The sequence below is a fragment of the Rhinopithecus bieti genome, unplaced genomic scaffold, assembly GCF_001698545.2.
Source record: "Rhinopithecus bieti isolate Rb0 unplaced genomic scaffold, ASM169854v2 scaffold_7308, whole genome shotgun sequence".
Classification (NCBI taxonomy): Eukaryota; Metazoa; Chordata; class Mammalia; order Primates; family Cercopithecidae; genus Rhinopithecus; species Rhinopithecus bieti.
The window spans coordinates 163,776-184,476 of NW_016805423.1; the positions used below are offsets into that span (position 1 = coordinate 163,776).

The window sequence follows — 20,701 nt, forward strand, 5'->3', positions numbered from 1 at the left end:
AAGCACCCGCTGTTGGCTTCTGTTCTGAAAGGACACAAGGCAAGCATGGAATCCATCAGCAGAGCAAGCCAAGAGCTCAATAAACTGTTTATTCATTCTTCAAGCTTCTCCACCTATATGGATTATTAGAAGAAGTATTTCATCTTAGGGTACCCAGATTAGATTATAGACACTTTAAGTATTTCTTTAGAATTCACTGAGGGGAAAAAATATGGAAAGCAGCATCAGTCATTTGGGACCATGATACCAAAATAACCTAAATGAATAAACTACAATCTGTAAGTTAAGATATCTGGTTTCCAGCCTGTTAAATAAAAACCAGAAGGGTTGAAGTACATGGCAAAAAGGGATAAACCTGGTTTTCTGAGTGGAGGCAGCTACTGATAATTTTACTTTTCTTATAGCTGAAGGTGAAGGAGATTTGAGGTTCTCTGAGAATTAAAATTCCTCTGGAGTTAGCCCAGGGTGGGACCCTGAGAGCTGTCTACTCGTGCCATTGCCTCAAGCCTGTGGACATTTTTTCATCCTGGGGCAAGAAGAGGCTCCAGTTTGCCCAACTGCTGTGTGTGTTCCAAGCCAGTGTCCAATGAGGCTGACTTGGCAGCTGCCCTTTCCACGGCCAGCCAGCCAGCGAGCCAGCCCCTGAGTGTGTTTTAAAAGATAAGCGACAAAAAGCCAACTGCTTTTAGAGGGACTGGAACAGGCTAGTAGTTGCTAGGCAAGTTAAAGTAATTCAGTGTCCTTGCCAAACGTCTGCCAGGCAAATAGGGAACTTTCAGGGAAGGGGAGTGAGATGGTGGTGTGTGTTGGTTGCCATAGGAATGTTTCCCTGATTGGAACAAGACCACAGAGTGGGGAGAGCAAGACGGCAGCATCTACGGTTCTTTCTGCTTGGGAATGGGAACCCAGAGTGGGCAGTAGAGCGGAGGCAAGCCATGCAGAGACAGGAGCAGATGAGACCCTAGATGCCATGTGAAGCTAAACATGTGGGGAAAAGAAAGAGCAGATTAACTCAGGAAAATTATGTGGGGAGCTCTTATGCTACTCTGAAGATCTGAGACTTGGAGATTTACAATCCCGAATTAACTCAGGGAGAATTCCAACTAGACTCTGAAATGAATTAGATGGAGATTTAAAATAGGGCAATTTAGTGGGAAAAGATACTTAATTTGAAGGTAGGTATTTTGTATTTATGTAAATATTATGTCAGAGTATGTCTTTATTTTAGCTCTTAAAGGTAGTAATTAAATATTTGTTCATGAATTATAGTGCTATATTTATCAAGTTCTGATTTATAGGGGAAAAAAGCACAGTTGATCAAATTGTGTGAAACCTTGGACCTTGAAGAGTCCCTCTGATGTGGGCTAACTGCCGCATTAACAAGCACCCTGTGCATCTGGTGGCAGCTTCCAGAATGACAGCTGAGGGTCTGAATGGAAAAAGTGACTTTTAGCTAATGTTGAACCTTGAATGTGCTATTTAACCTCTCTGATTAATTGATTACCGAGCTCCGAAAATGAGAAGTGATGTAGCTATCCCCTATCTCGTTTAAATGGTGTGAGCATGGATGTGTTCTCATTTGAATACAATTTTGGGGGTGGGTGGGGGTGGTATCAGATTATAGGGTACATGCTATGATAACAACAGGCTTAATTATCAGTCAGTCAATATGGTTTAGAACAAAGGTTTTCTTTTAGATCACAATCTTAAGGAACCTTTCTTTAACGGATAAAGTTTTACTTGTGCATATGAAGTATATATATAAATTTATCATTTGCCATATATTTGATTCATGTTCAGAGGGTATTTAAAATAGTATCTTCTTCAGAATGCATATGTTGGGATTATATATTGCTGTTTCTTTCCTTTTTATGTGGTTTCTTTTTGTGGTCATGTAAAAGAAGACTAAAGGGATTTGATATTTAGTGTCAAATATTTGAATTATAGTCACTATTTTGTTTCAGGGCTGTTTCCCTCTATCAGTTCCTTTGATACGGAACTCCAATGTCGTTTTTACTTTACAGTTGACCACATGCTGGCTGACTGACATCAATTAAATAATCTGAGGCAAATTTTAAAACCAAATGTCTAATTTTAATTTACTGAGAGAGTATAATCTAATAAGAAAGACTATCCTTGGGCTCTTCACATGGTGAACCCTAGTGTGATTTTGACAAAGAAGCCCAAGAATATACTACTACAAATCTTTTCTAAAAAAAAGAAAAAAAAAAAAAGTGGTGTTCTGGCCAGGCACAGTGGCTCATGCCTGTAATCGCAGCACTTTGGGAGGCCAAGGCAGGCGGATCATGAGATCAGGAGTTCAAGACCAGCCGGGCCAATATGGTGAAACCCCGTTTCTACTAAAAAAATACAAAAATTAGCCGGGTGTGGTGGCACGCACCTGTAGTCCCAGCTACTTGGGAGGCTGAGGCAGGAGAATCACTTGAACTTGGGAGGCGGAGGTTGCAGTGAGCCGAGATAGTGCCACTGCACTCCAGCCTGGGTGACAGAGTGAGACTTTGTCTCAAAAAAGAAACCAAAAACACAAAAAAAGAGGTCTTATCTAGACCTTCCAGAATCTAGAGTAGCATTGTCCAATGAAAATGTAATATAAACCTCAAGTATGAGCTTTACATGTAATTTTAAATTTTCTAGTAGCCACATTAAAAATAAAAGGAAATATGAAATTAATTTTAACAATGTATTATTGTGTTGCTTAATATATTCAAGATATTATTTCAACATGTACAGTTGTCCCTTGGTATCCATGGAGGACTGGTTCCAGGACTCCCCACAGATACCGAAATCTGTGTATGCCCAAGTCCCTTATATAAAATGAAGTATTTTTATATAAACCGTACACACCCTCCCATGTATTTTAAATCATCTTTAGATTACTTAAAATACTTCATACAATGTAAATGCTATGTAAATAATTGTTGTGCTGTATTATCTGTATTTTTTGTTGTATTTTTTATTTATTTAAAAGTATTCTTACAGGGTAGTTGGTTGCATATGTAGAACCATGGATATGGAGGATTGACTGTAATTAATATAACTATTAATGAGATATTTTGCATTTTTAAAATACAAAGTCTTGAAAGTCCTATTGAGATGTGCTGTAAGCATATTTTACACTTATAGCATATCTCAATTGGGACACTGAAATTTCATGGACAATACTCGATCTGTACTTAGATAAAAACTTACAGTAGAAAAAGTAGATTCACATACCCAAGTCATTCCAAACATGCATATCAGTTGTTTTGTCCAATAAATGAATCAGTGTCCATTTCTAAATTTAAATTTAACTTTAATCAAAATTAAATAAAATTTAAAATAAAATTCAGTTTCTTATTCACGCTAGCCATGTTTTAAGTACTCAGTAACCACCTGTGGAGTGGCTGCCATGTTGGACAGCACAGAAAGGACTGCTTTCTCTAGCCTTTTCCTTCACTCCCACATGTCTCAGATTGGAAGACCTGTGTGAGAACTCTGATGGGAAGAGAATCTCATTTTGTAAGTGTGGAACCACAAAGAGTTGACGTTCTTAAAAGGAAGTTTCCATTCAGGCTATATTAGAACCTGCCTGGCAAGGAGTTATCTGTCTGGTAGACCACACTATCTCCACCCTTGTTCCTAAATACACCCCTCATTGTCTCCCCAACAGATAAAGTCATGCCAACCTTGACAGTCTGCCTCCCTCAGGCTCCCCTTGTCCTCTACTCCAGGCTGGCTCATTTCCATTACGTCAGTGTATTTCCTGGTTATAGGCCCCCTTTATCTTTCTCATTGTTTCAATTTCCACATTTGGCCTTAATTTCTATGATACCTTAGTGCAGCATTCAAATGTTTAAATTCCAGTTTAGTTCTTAATTAAGATCATGTATATCAAGGTCAATGTTGTTGATTTATGTTAATTTGAATAAGAAACATTTCCTTTGCCCCTTGCTCCAGATTTCTAGAGTGGTTGGGCTGAGAAGCTTTACTTCCTGTTCACCTAGGTAGGTATCTTGCTTTGGGCAAATCAGGATTCTTGAATATAATCACTCTGTGGTGAAGCAGACCTGTGAACCTTAAAGAACTTATCTGTTCCCTAGAGAGGAAGAATTAAGAAATATCAGGTGGATGGATAAAGACTTAGCCTTGTCAGAAGTTTTGCCCCACACCTTGTTTGGGTCTGAAACTTGGTTGGCACATAGTATAACAGTAACTCTATCACTCATAGGTTAAAGAGCACAGAAGTCTGTCATTTTCTGTTGGGTACCTGGCACTTGCAAGGGACATCACTGATAAAATTCATCCTGCTCTGTTTTGAATATATCAAGTGAAAAGCACTTACATTGCTTTTTCAGGTCTGGAGAATGATGACCTAGGAATGGGCCCTTGTTCAAGACAGTTGCAAGTCCTCCCTTAGCAAGAAAGTTAGCTTGGAAATTAGGAAATAAATATTTGACCTGTCAAATCATTTTAAATTAACGTGAATAGAAATGCATATTGTGCTCCTTCCTCATTACCATCAGAATCAAGTCATTTTAGAGACAGCTAAGGCTTTGTGGAAAGAGGATCTTTATTGCCTGTAAACCTTGGATGCCAGTCCCAAGTCTATTGGCTGCAAGGACTGTGACATCAAGAAAGCCACTGAACTGTTCTTGGCCTCACTTCTCACCTGTCAAGTGAGAACATTACACTAGATGATCTTAAGTCCTTTTGGTCATCACATAGTTTGATCATCTACTCTAATCCCATGGTTTCTTGGGTGAAGAAACAAAGGCCTGCAAAGTTACTTCCTAAGATCCCACAGCAAGTGTGAGTCACATGCTCTGTCTACTTCAGGAAGCTTCGTTGTTCACTTAGAGGTTAAGCTTGAACCAAATAAAAATACCCGGAGGGATAGCTGATTCTCTGTTCTTCTCATAATGTCATTTTGTCTGCTCATATATTGAGGTTGTTGGCCAAACATCTAAAATCCGTAGGTTACCTGTTAATTTTTTGCCTCCTTAATATAGCCGGCCAGTAATTCAGGTCAGATACCTCTCCAGCATAAAGTCCCCAGTGACCTCCTATTTAAAACAAAACAGGCTGGGCACAGTGGCTCACGCTTGTAATTCCAGCACTTCGGGAGGCTGAGGTGGGTGGGTCACCTGAGGCCAGGAGTTCGAGAACAGCCTGGCCAACATGGTGAAACCCCGTCTCTACCAAAAATACAAAAATTAATTGGGTGTGCTGTTGTGCACCTGTAATCCCAGGTATTCAGGAGGCTGAGGCACAAAAATCGCTTCAATCTAGGAGACAGGGGCTGCAGTGAGCTGAGATCACACCAGTGTACTCCAGCCTGGGTGACACAGCAAAAGTCCGCAAGCCCTCCGCCAAAAAAAAAAAAAAAAACAACGAAATACTAAATTAGTTCTTTGCTGGTGAAAATGCATGGTAACAAAAGAAAAAGCAGTAGCTGGGATGCAGAGTTAAATTTGCTCAAATATTTTCCGTTAAAACAATGACTACAATAAACAAACAAACCCAGAGAGGGCCCCAGTAGCTGCTCTGGTTGGAGGCCCACTTTTAAGTGTTGGAGCATCACTCATGGGCAGGAAGCAGAACCTGAATTTCTTGGGAAGGCTTCTTTTACCTGGAGCAAACCCTGGGACTTTCATTCTCCTTTAGCCTGTCATTCAATGAAAAAGGTCAAGAGTGCCAAGGAAAGGAAACTTGTTGATTGTCTATTATATACCAGACATGCTAAGTATTTTATATATAGTGGCTCATTTAATTCTGTAGCCACCCTGTCAATAGATAGGTATTATTTCCATTTTACAGATCAATAAAAGTTGTGTAGCTTGTCTAGGGTTACACAGTAAGTGATCAGGGATTTTATTTAGCTCTAAAATCTGATTACTTTCTACTAATAGCCAATAGCAGATAAGATGTAGAGCCCAGTGATTTCATTTTGGTTTGACTGAATTTGAGGACACCTGATACCACTCTGTCGGCACCATCATAAATTACAGCCTAAAATGAAAGGTAGATACAGTAATTGAGTAAATTTTGTTAATAAGCAGAGGCTGTTAACCTGCATCAGAGATCTTTTGAAGACATTAAAAGCAAAAATAAAAGGATTTTTTTTCAAATAATATATTTGCATAGATATCCACTAATCAGCATTGTTGGCAAGTGGCAAAAGGTATGTGAATCCTAAGTCAAATTTAACTTTCAGAAGTGGTGCTTGTGCTTTTTGGGTAAAACACAGTGCGGTCATTTTGGTTTTTAAGAAATCCTGCTGTTTGGGCTTTTGGTTCTGTCTTTTATCCTTTGGGTAAATGAGGGGATGATATTTGCATTCAGTGTCCCTCCTGTTCCAGTTAATTGGTGCTGCATAACAAACCACTCCAAAACTTAATGTCAGCAACAACCATGTGAATTTGACTCATGAATCTGCAATCTGGCGGGGGCTCAGCAGGGACAGCTCATCTCTGCTCCACTCACATCAGCTGGGTTGGCCTAGAGGCTGGGTGTTGGAATCATCTGAAGCTAGCTCACTTACGTGTCTGGAGCCTAGCTGGGAAGACATAACAGCTGGGATCCTCAGGCATCTCTGTTTGTGGTCTCTCCAGCATGATAGCTTCAGGGTAGACAGACTTCTGTACCAGTTCACTGCTCAGCACATGACCCAAGAGAAAGAAAAGCAGAAACCTTTCATGATCTACCTTAGGAAATCAGACAGCATCACTCCACTGTGTTCTATTAAACTGAAGCAGTTACAAAGGCCACTTAAGTTCCATGGGAGTAGAAATAGATTCCATCTCTTGATAGGGAAGTGAAAAGTTTCTCAAGGAGTCTTGCGGTGGCCACTATTGGAAGATACAGACTGCTACACAGATATATGAGACTGCAGGTAATGTGCTGGTGTCCCAACCAGATGCATCTCTGGGCCTTTGTCTCCCGACCAAGGGAGTATATTGGCATTAAAATGGAATATAATCTATCCATTATAATTTAACCTACGTAATTTATACTTTTCAAGAAAATCATCTGAAAATTTATGACTATCTACTTTTAAAAAGAAATTACTTGTGGAACACCAATGGATTAGGCTAATGAGGTAGATAGTTGAGTCCCTAAATTTTTCATCATTTTGAGCTGGTATCTGTTTAGTGTTCCTGAACTGTCATCAGATTTCTGCTTTTCTGCCTTGTGTGCAGAGGTAAACAGCTGAATATTTATGTAAACAGCTTTGTGTAGAAACTTTTCCATTTAAAACTAAAAAGGGAAAGCAATTGCACTTAAGATTGAATGTTTCCTGAAGGGGTTGTTTCAGCATTTTACAGCAGCTGCTGCCTCCTCTTATGGAGATGAAATTATTATTCAAGACACATTTCTCAAAGTTTACAAAATTAGTACAAGCACACCTTATTTTATTATGCTTCACTTTATTGTGTTTTGCAGTTTTTGTAAATTGAAGGTTTGTGGCAACCCTGCATTGAGCTAGTCTATCAACACCATATTTCCAACAGCATGTATTTGATTCACGTCTCTGTGTCACATTTTGGTACTAAAATATTTCAAACTTTTAAATTTTATTATATCTAGTATGGTGATCAGTGATCTTTGATGTTACTACTGTAATTGTTTTGGGGCACCATGAACCATGCCCATATAAGACAGCAAATTGATAAATGTTATGTGTGTTCTGACTATGCCACCAACCAACTGTTCTACTTCTATCCCTCTCATTGGGCTTCCCTATTTCCTGAGACACAACAATATTAAATTCGACCAATTAATAACCCTAAAATGGCCTCTAAGTGTTGGAAGGCTTGTTGAAAGCCTACAGGCCAAAACAAAAGCTAGGCCTCTTGCATCAGCTAGACAAGTTAGGAATGCAAAGCAGAAGTTCTTGAAGGAAATTAAAAGTGCTACTCCAGTTAACACATGAATGATAAGAAAACAAAAATAGGCTTACTGCTGATAGGGAGAAAGTTTTAGTGGTCCAGATATATATAGAGAGAGTGAGAATTTATAGAATATAGACAGACAGGTAGATAATATATTGAGAGAAGATTAAATCAGTCACAACATTCCCTTAAGCCAAAGCCTAATCCAGAGTAAAGTACTAACTCTTTTCAACTCTCTGAAGGCTGAGAAAGGCAGAGAAGCTGCAGAAGAAAAATGGAAAGCTAGCAGAAGTTGGTTCATTAGGTAAGAGGAAAGAAACCATCTCCATAACATAAAAGTACCAAGTGAAGCAGCAAGTGCTCATGGAGAAGCTGCAGCAAGTTATCCAGAAGATCTAGCTAAGATCATTAATGAAGATGGCTACACTAAACAACAAATTTTCAGTGTAGATGAAACAGGCTTCTGTTGAAAGAAGATGCCATCTAGGGCTTTCTTTGCATTCTGCTTTGCATTCCTAACTTGTCTAGCTGTTCTTTTTTAGAGAACAGAAGTCAATGCTTGGCTTCAGTGCTTCACAGGGCAGGGTGACTCCCTTGTTAGGGGCTAAGGCAACTGATGACTTTAAGTTGAAGCCAATACTCATGTACCATTCTAAAAGTTCTAAGGCCTTTAAGAATGATGGTAAACTGTTATTGCTTGTGCTTTATAAATGGAACAACATAGCCTGGATGACAACACATCTGTTTATAGCATGGTTTATTGAATGTCTTAACCCCACTGTGGAGACTCACTGCTCAGAAAAAGAAGATTCCTTTCAAAATATTATTGCTCATTGACAATACAAAAGGTCACCCGAGAACTCTGAGGGGGATGTACAAGGAGATTCTTGTCGTTTTCATGTCTGCTAATGCAGCATTCATTCTGTAGCTCTTGGACCAAGGAATAATTTCAACTTTTAAGTCTTATTATTTAAGAAATTCATTTCATAAGGCTGTAATTGCCATACATAGTGATTATTCTGACGGATCTGAGCAAAGTAAATTGAAATCCTTCTGGAAAGGATTCAGCATTCTAGATGCCATTAAGAACATTCATGATTTATGGGAAGAGGTCAAAATATCAACATTAACAGGAGATTGTAAGAAGATTCCAGTCTTCATAGATGACTTGGAATGGTTTAAGACTTCAGTGGAGGAAGTCACTGGATGAAGTGGAAATAGCAGGAAAACTGGAATTAAAAGTAGAGACTGAAAATATGACTGAATTTCTGCAATCTCATGATAAAACTTGAAGGAATGAAGAGTTGCTGCTTATGGATAAGCAAAGAAACTGGTTTCTTGAGATGGAATCTATGTTGGTGAAGGTGCTGTGAACATTGTTGAAATGACAACAAAGGATTTAAAATATTGCATAAACTTAGTTGATGCAGCAGCAGCAGCAGGGTTTGAGAGTGTTGACTCCACTTTTGAAAGAAGTTCTGTGGGTAAAATGCTATCAAGTAGCATCACATGCTACAGAGAAATCTTTTATGAAAGGAAGAATCAATCAATGTGGCAGAGTTCATTGTTTTAAGAAATTGCCACAGCTACCCCAAACTTCAGCCACCACCCTGAGCAGTCATCAACATCGAGGATTCTCTACCAGCAAAAAGGTTACAACTCACTGAAGGCTCAGATAATCATTAGCATTTTTAGCAATAAATTGTATTTAATTAAGGTATGTAGTGATTTAGACATGTTATTGCACACTTAATAGACTACAGCAGTGTAAACATAACTTTTATAGGTACTGGGGAACCAGAAAATCTGTTTGACTCGCTTTATTGTGATACTCACTTTGTTGTGGTAGTGTGAAACTAGACCTGCAACATCCCTGTGGTATGCCTATAAGGAGATCATATGCCATTTATCTTTCTGTGCCTGGCCTGTTCACTTAACATAATGCCCTCCATGTTCATGTTCATCCATGCTGTCACAAGTGGCAGAGTTTTCTTTTTTAAGGCTGAATACTATTCCCTTATATATATACAGTATAGATTATATGTATATATGTATAAAATCTAACTCACATTTTATTTGTGCATTCAAGTTACCTTTTAAAAATATATTTCTAATATTGCATTGTAAGTGAATGTTGGTATACCAGTCCTTTGCAATTTATTGTGGTTTTCTTTATAGCTTAGTCAGTTTTCAGAGTTAATATTTCACTACTTATTGTATTCAATATTCTATATATGTTCTATACATCTAAAAGTTAATTATGCTATTTAAATCTTTTTATCTTTACTGACTTTTTTTATCTGCTGAAGCTATCAATTACTAGGAGAGTTGTATTGCAGTTTGTCCCTCTGGTGATGGATTTGTTTATTTCTCTTAATTCCATATGTGACATAATAAGAAATATATATTTAGTCACTGCCCTCAGTTTCTGACACAGAGCTCCTAAAATGTTTGTAATTTCCTGAGTAATAGGGGTGCTTATCAATGTTATTTCTTTCCCCCATCTCTTCTTGCTGTCTCTTGTTTTTTTTTAATTATTATTCTTTTTATGATAAAAGATTTTTTTTATTTCAACAGCTTTAGGAGTACAAGTGGTATTTTTGGCTACATGGATGAGTTGTAGAGTGGTGAAGTCTGGATTTAGTGTAACTGTCACCTGAATAGTGTGCATTGTACTCAGCAGGTATTTTTTCATCCCTCAGCCCCGTCCCAACCTCCCCGCTTCTGAGTCTCTAGTATCCATTATACCACTCTGTCTGCCTTTGTGTACCCATCTTGCTGTCTTTTGAATTGATAAGTCTTTCTTCCCCACTCCAAGTCCCCTCTACCTGTTCAGAGGTTGTTTGCTCTATGTCTATCTACTTCCTTAGTAGCTGCTCCTGCTATTTTAACAGGCATCCTTAAAAAAAAAAAAAAAAAAAATTCTCTATTTGAATATGTTACCACTCATGCTCCAAAATTTGAAGACATATCTCTCTGGCTTTTCTATTTTTCCTCCACAAATTACACATGTTTCTTATAGTTTGAAACAATGTTTTCCTTTTCCCATCTATTTATCAATATCTTCTCTCATCGTTTCTTCCATTTCAAGGTTTTCATCTGCTATCATTTTTTTTTTCTTTCTGCAGTACGTACTTTAGAATTTCCTTGGCACATATACACCATGGAATACTATGCAGCCATAAAAAAGGATGAGTTTGCGTCTTTCTCTCTTCTAATAGCAAACTCCATAGTATTTATCAGTGATATAGAGATAAGTAAGGCTCACTCCCGTACAATATGTAATTGCGATGTAAACTAAGTACAAAATTAGAGGTAAGGACAATGTGTTGAGAGCACAGAGAATGGAGACTAACTCTAGAAAGTGAGAAGAGCATCTCGGGAACAGTAAGTGCATACGGAATTGTGGAAGGCTATGAGTATATTCATGGAACATTCATCAGCTCAGTGGGCTGGAGCTTAGGCACGGGTTGGTGCCAGATGGAGCTAGAGAGGTGAATTAGCTAGATGGTGGTCTGTGAAGAGCCTTAAATGCCAAATTGAATGCAATAGGGAATTGGGAGAGGCTTTAGGCTGGGGCATGATTAGATGCATTATTTAGAGGTAAACTGTGTGACTGCATGGAGAGCCATGAGCTGCAATAGTCACCTGAGAGGAAGCTGAGTAACTAAAGCAAGGCAAAGCAAGGATAATGAAGAGAAGAAAAGAAATTTTAAAAGATATTCATGACGTAAAATCTTAACAGATTCAAAGCAGAGAGCACTGGAGGATGTACTCCAGGGACTCTAATTTAGAGGACCAGCAAGCTTGAAAGCACAGGAAGAAGTGCTCATGTTTGGGAGTGGAGGGAGGGTGGCATTAGAGAGAATGAGTTTAGTGTGGAGCATAAAACATTTTATGTGTCTTCAGGACAAATGGTGTGTTGGTTTTAGAAGAATTAATATTTGAGATATTGGGGGGATATCTATGTGCTGAGAACTCTGCAACATTTTCTGATTATATTTGACTGTTGTGGTCATTACTATTTTTCTTTTACTTTCTGAATTGGAATACACATCTGGGTTTCAGGATGCAAAGGGTCTATTTTCCGCAATAAAGTGTAATTAAATAATAGTTGGAGTTCAGGTACATTTTAAGTCAGAAACTTGAAATGTAGTCCTGCCATCACTGTGTTTTGCAAAATTATTGCTTCTAAGCACTGATTGCTCTTGACTGGTAGGACCTCTTGTTTTGGATCTGTTTTTTATCTTAGCACTGTTTTCAGGCTGACAAATGTGACCCAGATTGTCTAAGAGCATCTGTCAAGACAGGAGAGAAGGAAGACAGAGCAAGAGAAGAGGGGAGGGGACAACATACTTCATTTAATTAAAAAAGTATTTGCAGGGCTTATGCCTCCTACCTGCTGTTTTTAGCTAGCAAGATCAGATTCTCCCCTGGAGATTGCCTCCTGGCCTATAAGCCCAGACTAGGGCTTTCTTTTTGATGCGTGAGTCATCACAGTATTTCAGTAACTTATTATTCACTCACATGTAATAACTGCAGTGGGCACTACTGAGAATTGAGGGGAGCGTCTTCCCACCAGGGTGTGAAGTAGTTCTGACAGCAGGTGTGGTGTGTCAGTCTGAAACCTGAACGGGGCATCACCTTTTACCTGGTGCCATCACAGAGTACTCCAGATTTGGATAGGAAAAGGATCCCATCACATCCAGGCATCTCTTGACAGAGGAAAGGGAGCTGGTCAGGGAGTTTTGAAAACAAAAAGTGGACTGTAAAATCTTTTATTTGGAGAGCTGTGCTCTGGCAGCATCCTGATCTGAAATAATTCCTAGCCTTTTATGTGGTTGGTGGTGGCTGATCCATGGAATCCTGCTGTGTCGCTCAGCTGCTGTTAAAATATTGGATCAAAGAAATGACTCAGGAGGAAAAGTGTCAAGTAAAAGTTAATCATTTGATCCTTGCTGAAAGATAGAATTTGAGTTGTTAAATTGCAGAATTAGTCCTGGAGTTTTTGTTGTTGTTGTTGTTGTTGTTGTTAGAAATTAGTTATGATAAGAAGTTGTGTTCCTACATCTGCACAGAGACAGTGTTTATCACTAGCACCTGTCTCTGGTTGGCATCAGTAAGGCAGAAAGTGAGAAGTGGTGACATGTGTGAACATGTGAACAATGCTAGGCATTGTACCTCAATTATCTCATTTAATCTATTGTGCAATAAAGGAAACTCAGAGATGCTCAGAGACTAAAGATACCATCCGAGATCACTGAGCAGCCACGTGGCAACTACAGTTCAAACCCAGTGTAATTGTTGGCAAAATCTGTACCTCACTGCCGTCAGTCATCTTTCAGTATTTTTTAAAAATTGAAAGACCAGATGTGGTTTCCATGATGAATTAGTTTTATCCAGGTGTTTTCCCTTGATAGAAACGCCATCCTTTCACACCTGTCCCAGATTCCCAGCCTTCTATTCCCAGATGCTATCTTCAAGTAATAAAGGAAGGAAAACATCTGAAGGGGCTCACTCCGCAGTGGAGCAGCCAGTCCTACTTCATTCTTTGCTTTGAACTGTTTCTTGACTGCTCGTTAGACCATTTGTCAGATTTGTTTTTAAACTATTACAGTTTCTGGCTGTCCTTGTCACAAAGATAGATTACACAAGTTTCTGAGCAGCAAAGATGTCAGCTGTACAAATACAAGGATTTGGTCCTTGTTTTTCCTAGTGGTTTAAAATTGACTAAAGGTCTAGGATGGGCCAAATGTCAAGCTATCAGGAAAGGCAGGAACATATAATGGTTGTCTTGGGAGCAGGTTTCCTTAGTGCCCACCCAAAGTGGCTTCCTGCGTTCTACAAAGCTTAGGGGAAAACAGCATTTAATTTATACGGAGTGTTCGTTGTCTCCAAGAGAACTTAAAATCACTTGCTTGAACAAGCAGAATTTACAATAAGAGGGCTTGAGAACATAAATTTTGTTATGGAAACAGTTGTGTTGTACAGATGAAAATGTTAATAGTTTTGGATGGCAATTGGAACTGGAGCTTTTATCTATGTATGGTTGTTTTCCCTGGGACTTGTAGATACCCAACCAAAAGAGTAGAGTATTTTTAGCCAGGTTGTTACCCACAAAGAAAATAAAATGAAGCTCTAGAACTAGGAATCTGGAGTTGAGAAAAAGAGAAACAAAGTGAGAGGATCGGTTACAAGCAATGACCATTTACAGAACAGGGGTGACTCATCCTCCAAGGTAGAGTTTATCACCTTACCCCACAAGGAATGACTTTCTGGAGAACCCATATTAGTCTCTTCCTTTATAAGACTTCACAGGAGAAAAAGGAATAAAAAGGAAGACAGACTATCAAGCTTGTCCAACCCAGGGCCTGTGGGCTCCATGCAGCAGCCCGGGACAGCTTTGAATGTGGCCCAACACAAATCCATAAACTTTCTTAAAACATTATGAGATTTTTTGTGTGTGATTTTTTTTTTCTAAGCTCATCAGCTATTGTTAGCATATTTTATGTGTGGCCCAAGATAATTCGTCGTATTCCCTGTGGCCCAGGGAAGTCAAAAGATTGGACATCCCGGCCAAAGACTGAAGAAGTTTATGTATATTTGTATATTCGGATAAGTTCTAACTTACCTGACCAATTCTTGTTTGTTAATTTTATGCCACCTTTTTGTAGTTAACTGGATTTTGGCATAGTTGTAGGGGTCATTTGTACTAACCTCTGTTGATTTTCTTTGTTTTTTTTTTTTCTTTTTTTTTCACTTTAAGTCCTGGGGTACATGTGTATCATATGCAGGTTTGTTACATAGGTATACATGTGCTGTGGTGGTTTGCTGCACCCATCAACCCATCATCTACATTAGGGATTTCTCCTAATGCTATCCCTCCCCTAGTCCCCCAACCCTCAACAGGCCCCAGTGTGTGATGTTCCCCTCCCTGTATCCAAGTGTTCTCGTTGTTCAGCTCCTACTTACAAGTGAGAACATGCAGTGTTTGGTTTTCTGTTCTTGTGTTAGTTTGCTGAGAATGATGGTTTCCAGCTTCATGTCCCTGCAAAGGACATGAACTCATCCTTTTTAATGGCTGCATAGTATTCCATGGTATGTATGTGCCACATTTTCTTTATCCAGTCTATCATTGATGGGCATTTGGGTTGGTCCCAAGTCTTTGCTATTGTGAATAGTGCAGCAGTAAACATACTGTGTGCATGTGTCTTTATAGTAGAATAATTTATAATCCTTTGGGTATATACCCAGTAATGGGATTGCTGGGTCAATCTATCCATCTGAGAAAGGGCTAATATCCAGAATCTACAAAGAACTTAAACAAATTTACAAGAAAACAAAAACTTCTATTGATTTTCTACTAACTTGTTAGAAACTCACATTCTTAAAATGTTCAGAGGCCTTGTGTTTCTCATCTGTGTAATAAAGGAAGTGATATAGATGACCCGTAGTGTATGATTTGTGACTCCAGAAAATAGTTAGAAGTGAATTCAGTTATCACTTAATGTGGTAGACACACAATGACTAGGGGAAAATCAGCCAAGGGCAGGTAGTTCTCTAGAGCCCTGTCTGGTCTTTCCTGTGCACACACAGCTTTAAGCATTTGCACAGCCTTGTTTACCTTTAGAGATAAGGGGATCTTTAAAAGGTTGTCTTTAGTTGTTTCCTTCCCTGGATTTTCTTATTATATTTCTGACCGCTCTGCCATTTTGTGTTTGCTTGTTCCAACCAGTATCCAAACCTAGGCTAGCCTTGATGTTAGGCTGTCCTGATTGTTTGCCACTGTGACATCTTTTATTTCTGATAGTACCATGGGCACTGTTTTCCATGTCCTATTCCAAATATAGTCAGCCCCCTCCTACAGGGCAGTGGAGCTGCCAGCCCACATAGTCTTCCTCATCTGCTGAGGCCGGGGTAGGTCTGTTAGGTAATGGAGCTAAGGTGTGAGGGGGAAGAGGATAGGAGCAGTCCCTGAGGAAGATGTCACAGATACCACTGTTGTTACTAAGATTCAGTAGGTTTTCTTGATAAATCCTTTTCAATTTGTTATATGCCATTGGTCAGTTTTTAGAATCTTAATTTGGTTGTTTTTGACAACTGGACCCAGTTTTATCATTGCCCTTTGGGGAAAAGATTTACCAAGCTCCTCACTCAGCCATTCCAGAAATCCCACCCCTTCTTCATATATTTATAAGTTTTCTTTAAAACTTATTTACAATTCTGACTTCAGATTAGCGCATGGACATTATAGTTGTAAACATCTTGAGTCTCTTCAGTTATCTCCTACGAGTCCTGCAGGTGCAGTTTACCATGACTTGGCCCTAAACCATACTGATTTAATGAACATAGTTAGCTATGTATATTCCGTGATGATCTGTCGGTAATTTGAAAGATCATATCAGCAGACATTATCCTGAATGGTAGAGTTGTGAAGAACTGTGTCCTGTGAATTTTGCAATTCGGAGGACAGATTGATTAGAAAGAAGATATTCTGCTGGATAATTTTGTACTTCAACAAATCTCGCAAATTTATAAAATCTTTTTTTGAGAAAATGTCTAGGCAGGATACAGTTGTGGTAAAGAGTCTTTCAAAAGCATCCTCACAAAACAGAAATTAAGTACCAAATTGGTTGCCATGATCTCAAAGTAGTCATTTATTCCCTTCTATTTTCTGTACTCCATAAGAAGTCTTAAGCCTTAATCACATTTGAGTGATAGAAACATATCACAGTACCAGAAGACAGAAAATTAAAATGAAGTCTGGCTCTAAGAATGGGATAGAAACTAGTCATAATTCTAATCAAAAGTTATTTTATTTTCTAATTTTTAATAATTACATATTGTGATTTAAAAAATTTTAAAATATGTGCACATGCCCTTCTCCTTGAAATTTTATGTGTGCCAATCATGGGCTCCATTTCAGCAGTGAAATGGCTGTGCCTGCCACAGTAGACTGGGGGAGAGGTACTGACTATAGGGGTTCACTCCAAAAGGATCCAGCCTACCAAATCATAGTAATGTTGCTCATATCTTTTGTGAATCTAAATTATTTAAAATAAAGGTTAAAATCATACCATTTAAGGGGTAAAGTTAATATCCAGGAGATCCTTGAGGCCAAATAGTCTCAACCTCTTTTGGGCACAGATCTCTGTAATGTTTAGGTTGTTTCCAGAGCTGTGGTGCCAGCAGGGCCATTGTGGTTGAAGGAGGCCCACAGCTGATGCCTTGGATACTGAGAGAAAGACTCATCTCCAGGTCAGTGAAGCTTGCTGAGAGCCAGAGTTAAAGGATGAGGGCCTGAACTATAGGGCTGTACTAGAACTCATTTGGGAGCCTAAACCTAAACCTCATTCCCAAGGATGAGGCAAGTGTGGCAGGATTGTCAAAAGAAAACTGCAAGGAGGTAGGCAGGTGGGTGTGCAGGTGTCCACTTTAGTTACCTTAGATATACCTGGGCAAGAGTAGCAAAAGTAACCTCGGACCCTACCTGTCCATGGGATGGGCTGTATTAATATTCAGATAAGTAAGGTGGGATGAGCCTGCTAGTAAAAGGCTTTCAGAGCATGCAACTGGATGAGGTGTAAGCCAGGGACTGACCTATGTGGTCTACCCTGTGCCAAAGATATGTCATTGTCATATTCATAATGACAATTGAACAATCCCTCCTGCTGGCACAAATACCACAAGGCCCAAACAATATAAAGGCAAAATATCCCCTTTTATTTTCATCGTTATCATTATTGCTATTAATAAAAAGGACTTTGGGCTAATGGGCATGACCCTGGAATGGAAGTTGAAACTTAGTGCTTGACCCATTAAGACATTACAGAAAAAAAATCATATAATTGGAATGAATCTCATTTTCCCACTGTGCTTGGTATTATTGGACAGGATTTCTCAACCCTAATACAACGAACATTTTGGACCAGATAATTCTTTGTTATGGGGAAAGGAGAGGCAGGCTGTCCTGTGTGTTCAATGTTTGGGAACATCTCTAGTCTTAACCCACCAGATCTCAGTAGCACCCCCCTTCCCCATCATGACAACCAAAAATGTCTCCAGACATTGTCATATATATTCTGGGGGGCAAAATTGTCCCCAGTTAAGAACCACTGCTGAAAAGATACAAAAGAAGCCTGTGTAAGATATGGCTTTGTCCTTAAGGAATTCGCAAACCTATTAGGTGAACACACCTAATATAATCCATATACATGGATAATGTGGTAAAAGTTAAATTTGGAACAGTGCATTTTTCAACTTACACATAAAAAGAGTTAAAAGCAGAATATGAGACTAGCTACTGTCAGGAAGGGTGCTGAGGAGCCAGGGATAGAAACAGCATTTGAGGATGGACAGCATTCAACATATTTAGAGGAGATAAGGAGGGCAGCTCAGCTAGAAGAACAAGAGCAAGTGTGTTTGTCAAGGTCCATGAGAACATTCCCTGCTCAGGGTGGACGTGTGTGCTGGGAAGCAGAGGCAGGAGGCTGCACCAGGCTGCTGCTGTCCTGGAGCACAGTTCCACACTCCACATGCCCCTGTTCCCTAAAACATCACATCCCAGGCGTAAAGTTAGGCCTTACAAGTATTGGTGATTCTACTTTTCTCCTCTCCCCATGTGATTAAGTGTGATAATAAAATACCTGCTAATACTTTAACTCACAATCTGTGCCCCCTCATTAGGGATTCTGCTTGATAAGGTTGTTAGTGTAGTATAATTATAACTAACACTTATTAAGTTCTCACTATGTTCCAAGCAGTGTTCTAAATGCTTTACATGTCTTAATTATTTTCCCAACAGCCCTCGTTGTAGTATGTTGTCATTTTTTCTCAGTTTTTAGAATGAGGAAACTGAGGTGTGAAGAGGTTATACCTTGAATATGCCCAAGATTATGCACCTAATAAGTGGCATAAACAGCATTTAAATCCAGATGATCTGGCTCCAGTGTACTTTTAACCCATATTATACCCCCTCTCTATCCATGCTGATAAAATTGTGTATGTGACATAGATAGCAAAAAAAACTACATAGAAAAAAGAAACAAGTGTATGGTGCTGAAGGAATTACTGGTTCATACCCACAGCTCTGGCCTCTGAAAAATCCAAAACTGTCCTTGAGGCATGGGCTTATCTTCAGGGAGTTTACATTCCAGGGGTGAATTGAAAAGAAGCTCTGGGTTTGGAATTAATATCACATAAATTACTTGGATATATTCAATATTAGGAATATTGCTGTACCTAATCTGAATCTTTTAAAATGGGAATGCTTGGATCTGTCTTATTTCCAGATTTCATAGATTAATGTATTCAATTCATACTCCCCAGGATATTAAAGTATAGTGCATTCATCTGGAGCTGTTTAAAAAAGAAAAAAAAAAGAGTGCCTTATGTTTATATAGGTCATTTTCAATTGCATCATTTAATTTTATCCTCATAACAGCTCCAGAAGCAAAACTGCTTATGAGGCATAAGAGTTTGCATTAATCTTTTCATTCCTTTACCTTTTATTATTGCCTTGTATGGCGAAAAGATAGCATAGTTCTGTTTTACAGATGAGGAAACAGAGGTACAGAGAGATGAAGCCAATTACCCAAGAAGGCAGAAACAGATTTAGGTGTGTAATTCTCCTAAGCCCCCTGGGTAAATCTGCTGCACTGAAATGGGCTGCAGGGGAGGCCAGACAGCCAATATGGTTTCTTCCTACACAAAGACTCCATGCTCAGCCTTGACCACTCTGGTGTCTTGCCAGCCCCAGCACATGCCCTTCTCTGCCTTAACTCATAGTACTTCCCTGACCTGCATTGCTTCCTCTCTTCTCTGATCCTCTAAGTTATGAACATTCTACAAGGGAAAGGAAGGCTCACTTTTTAAAATTTTTTTTTTTTTTGCTTTAAGTTCTGGGATACATGTGCAGAATGTGCAGATTTGTTACATACGTATACACATGCCATGGTGGTTTGCTGCACCCATCAACCCATCATCTACATTAGGTATTTCTCCTAATGCTTTCTCTCCCCTAGCTCCCCACACCCTGACAGGCCCCAGTGTGTGATGTTCCCCTCCCTGTGTCCATGTGTTCTCACTGTTCAACTTCCACTTATGAGTAAGAACATGCAGTGTTTGATTTTCTGATTTTCTGTTGCTGTGTTAGTTTGCTGAGAATGATGGTTTCCAGCTTCATCCATGTCCCTGCAAAGGACATGAACTCATCCTTTTTAATGGCTGCATAGTATTCCATGGTGTATATGTGCCACATTTTCTTTATCCAGTCTATCATTGATGGGCATTTGGGTTGGTTCCAAGTCTTTGCTGTTGTGAATAGTGCCACAATAAACATGTGTGCATGTGTCTTTATAGTAGAATGATTTATAATCCTTTGGGTATGTACCCAGTAATGGGATTACTGAGTCAAGTAGTATTTCTAGTTCTAGATCCTTGAGGAATTGCCATACTGTCTTCCACAATGGTTGAACTAATTTACACTCCTACCAACAGTGTAAAAGCGTTCCTGTTTCTCCACATCCTCTCCAGCATCTGTTGTTTCCTGACTTTTTAATGATTGCCATTCTAACTGGTGTGAGATGGTATCTCATTGTGGTTTTGATTTGCATTTCCCTAATGACCAGTGATGAAGAGCTTTTTTTCATGTTTGTGGGCTGCAAAAATGTCTTCTTTTGAAAAGTGTCTGTTCATATCCTTCACCCACTTTTTGATGGGATTGTTTGTTTTTTTCCTGTAAATTTGTTTAAGTTCCTTGTAGATTCTGAATACTAGCCTTTTGTCAGATGGATAGATTGCAAAACATG

At 39.1% G+C, this 20,701-nt stretch overlaps 1 protein-coding gene across 8 annotated transcripts in view; it reads left to right on the forward strand.

The window, feature by feature from the left end:
- The window catches only part of TMEM108 (transmembrane protein 108), a 339,699-nt gene that overhangs the window by 85,552 nt on the left and 233,446 nt on the right, over positions 1–20,701 (forward strand). The window contains exon 1 of one of the 8 annotated variants that reach the window (XM_017872408.1): positions 1,139–1,175. The exons of the other annotated variants lie outside the window; for them this stretch is intronic. The gene's annotated coding sequence lies outside the window, so the exon portion shown is untranslated. Of the gene's footprint in view, positions 1–1,138; positions 1,176–20,701 lie in introns of those variants that run through there. 8 annotated transcript variants of the gene reach the window in all.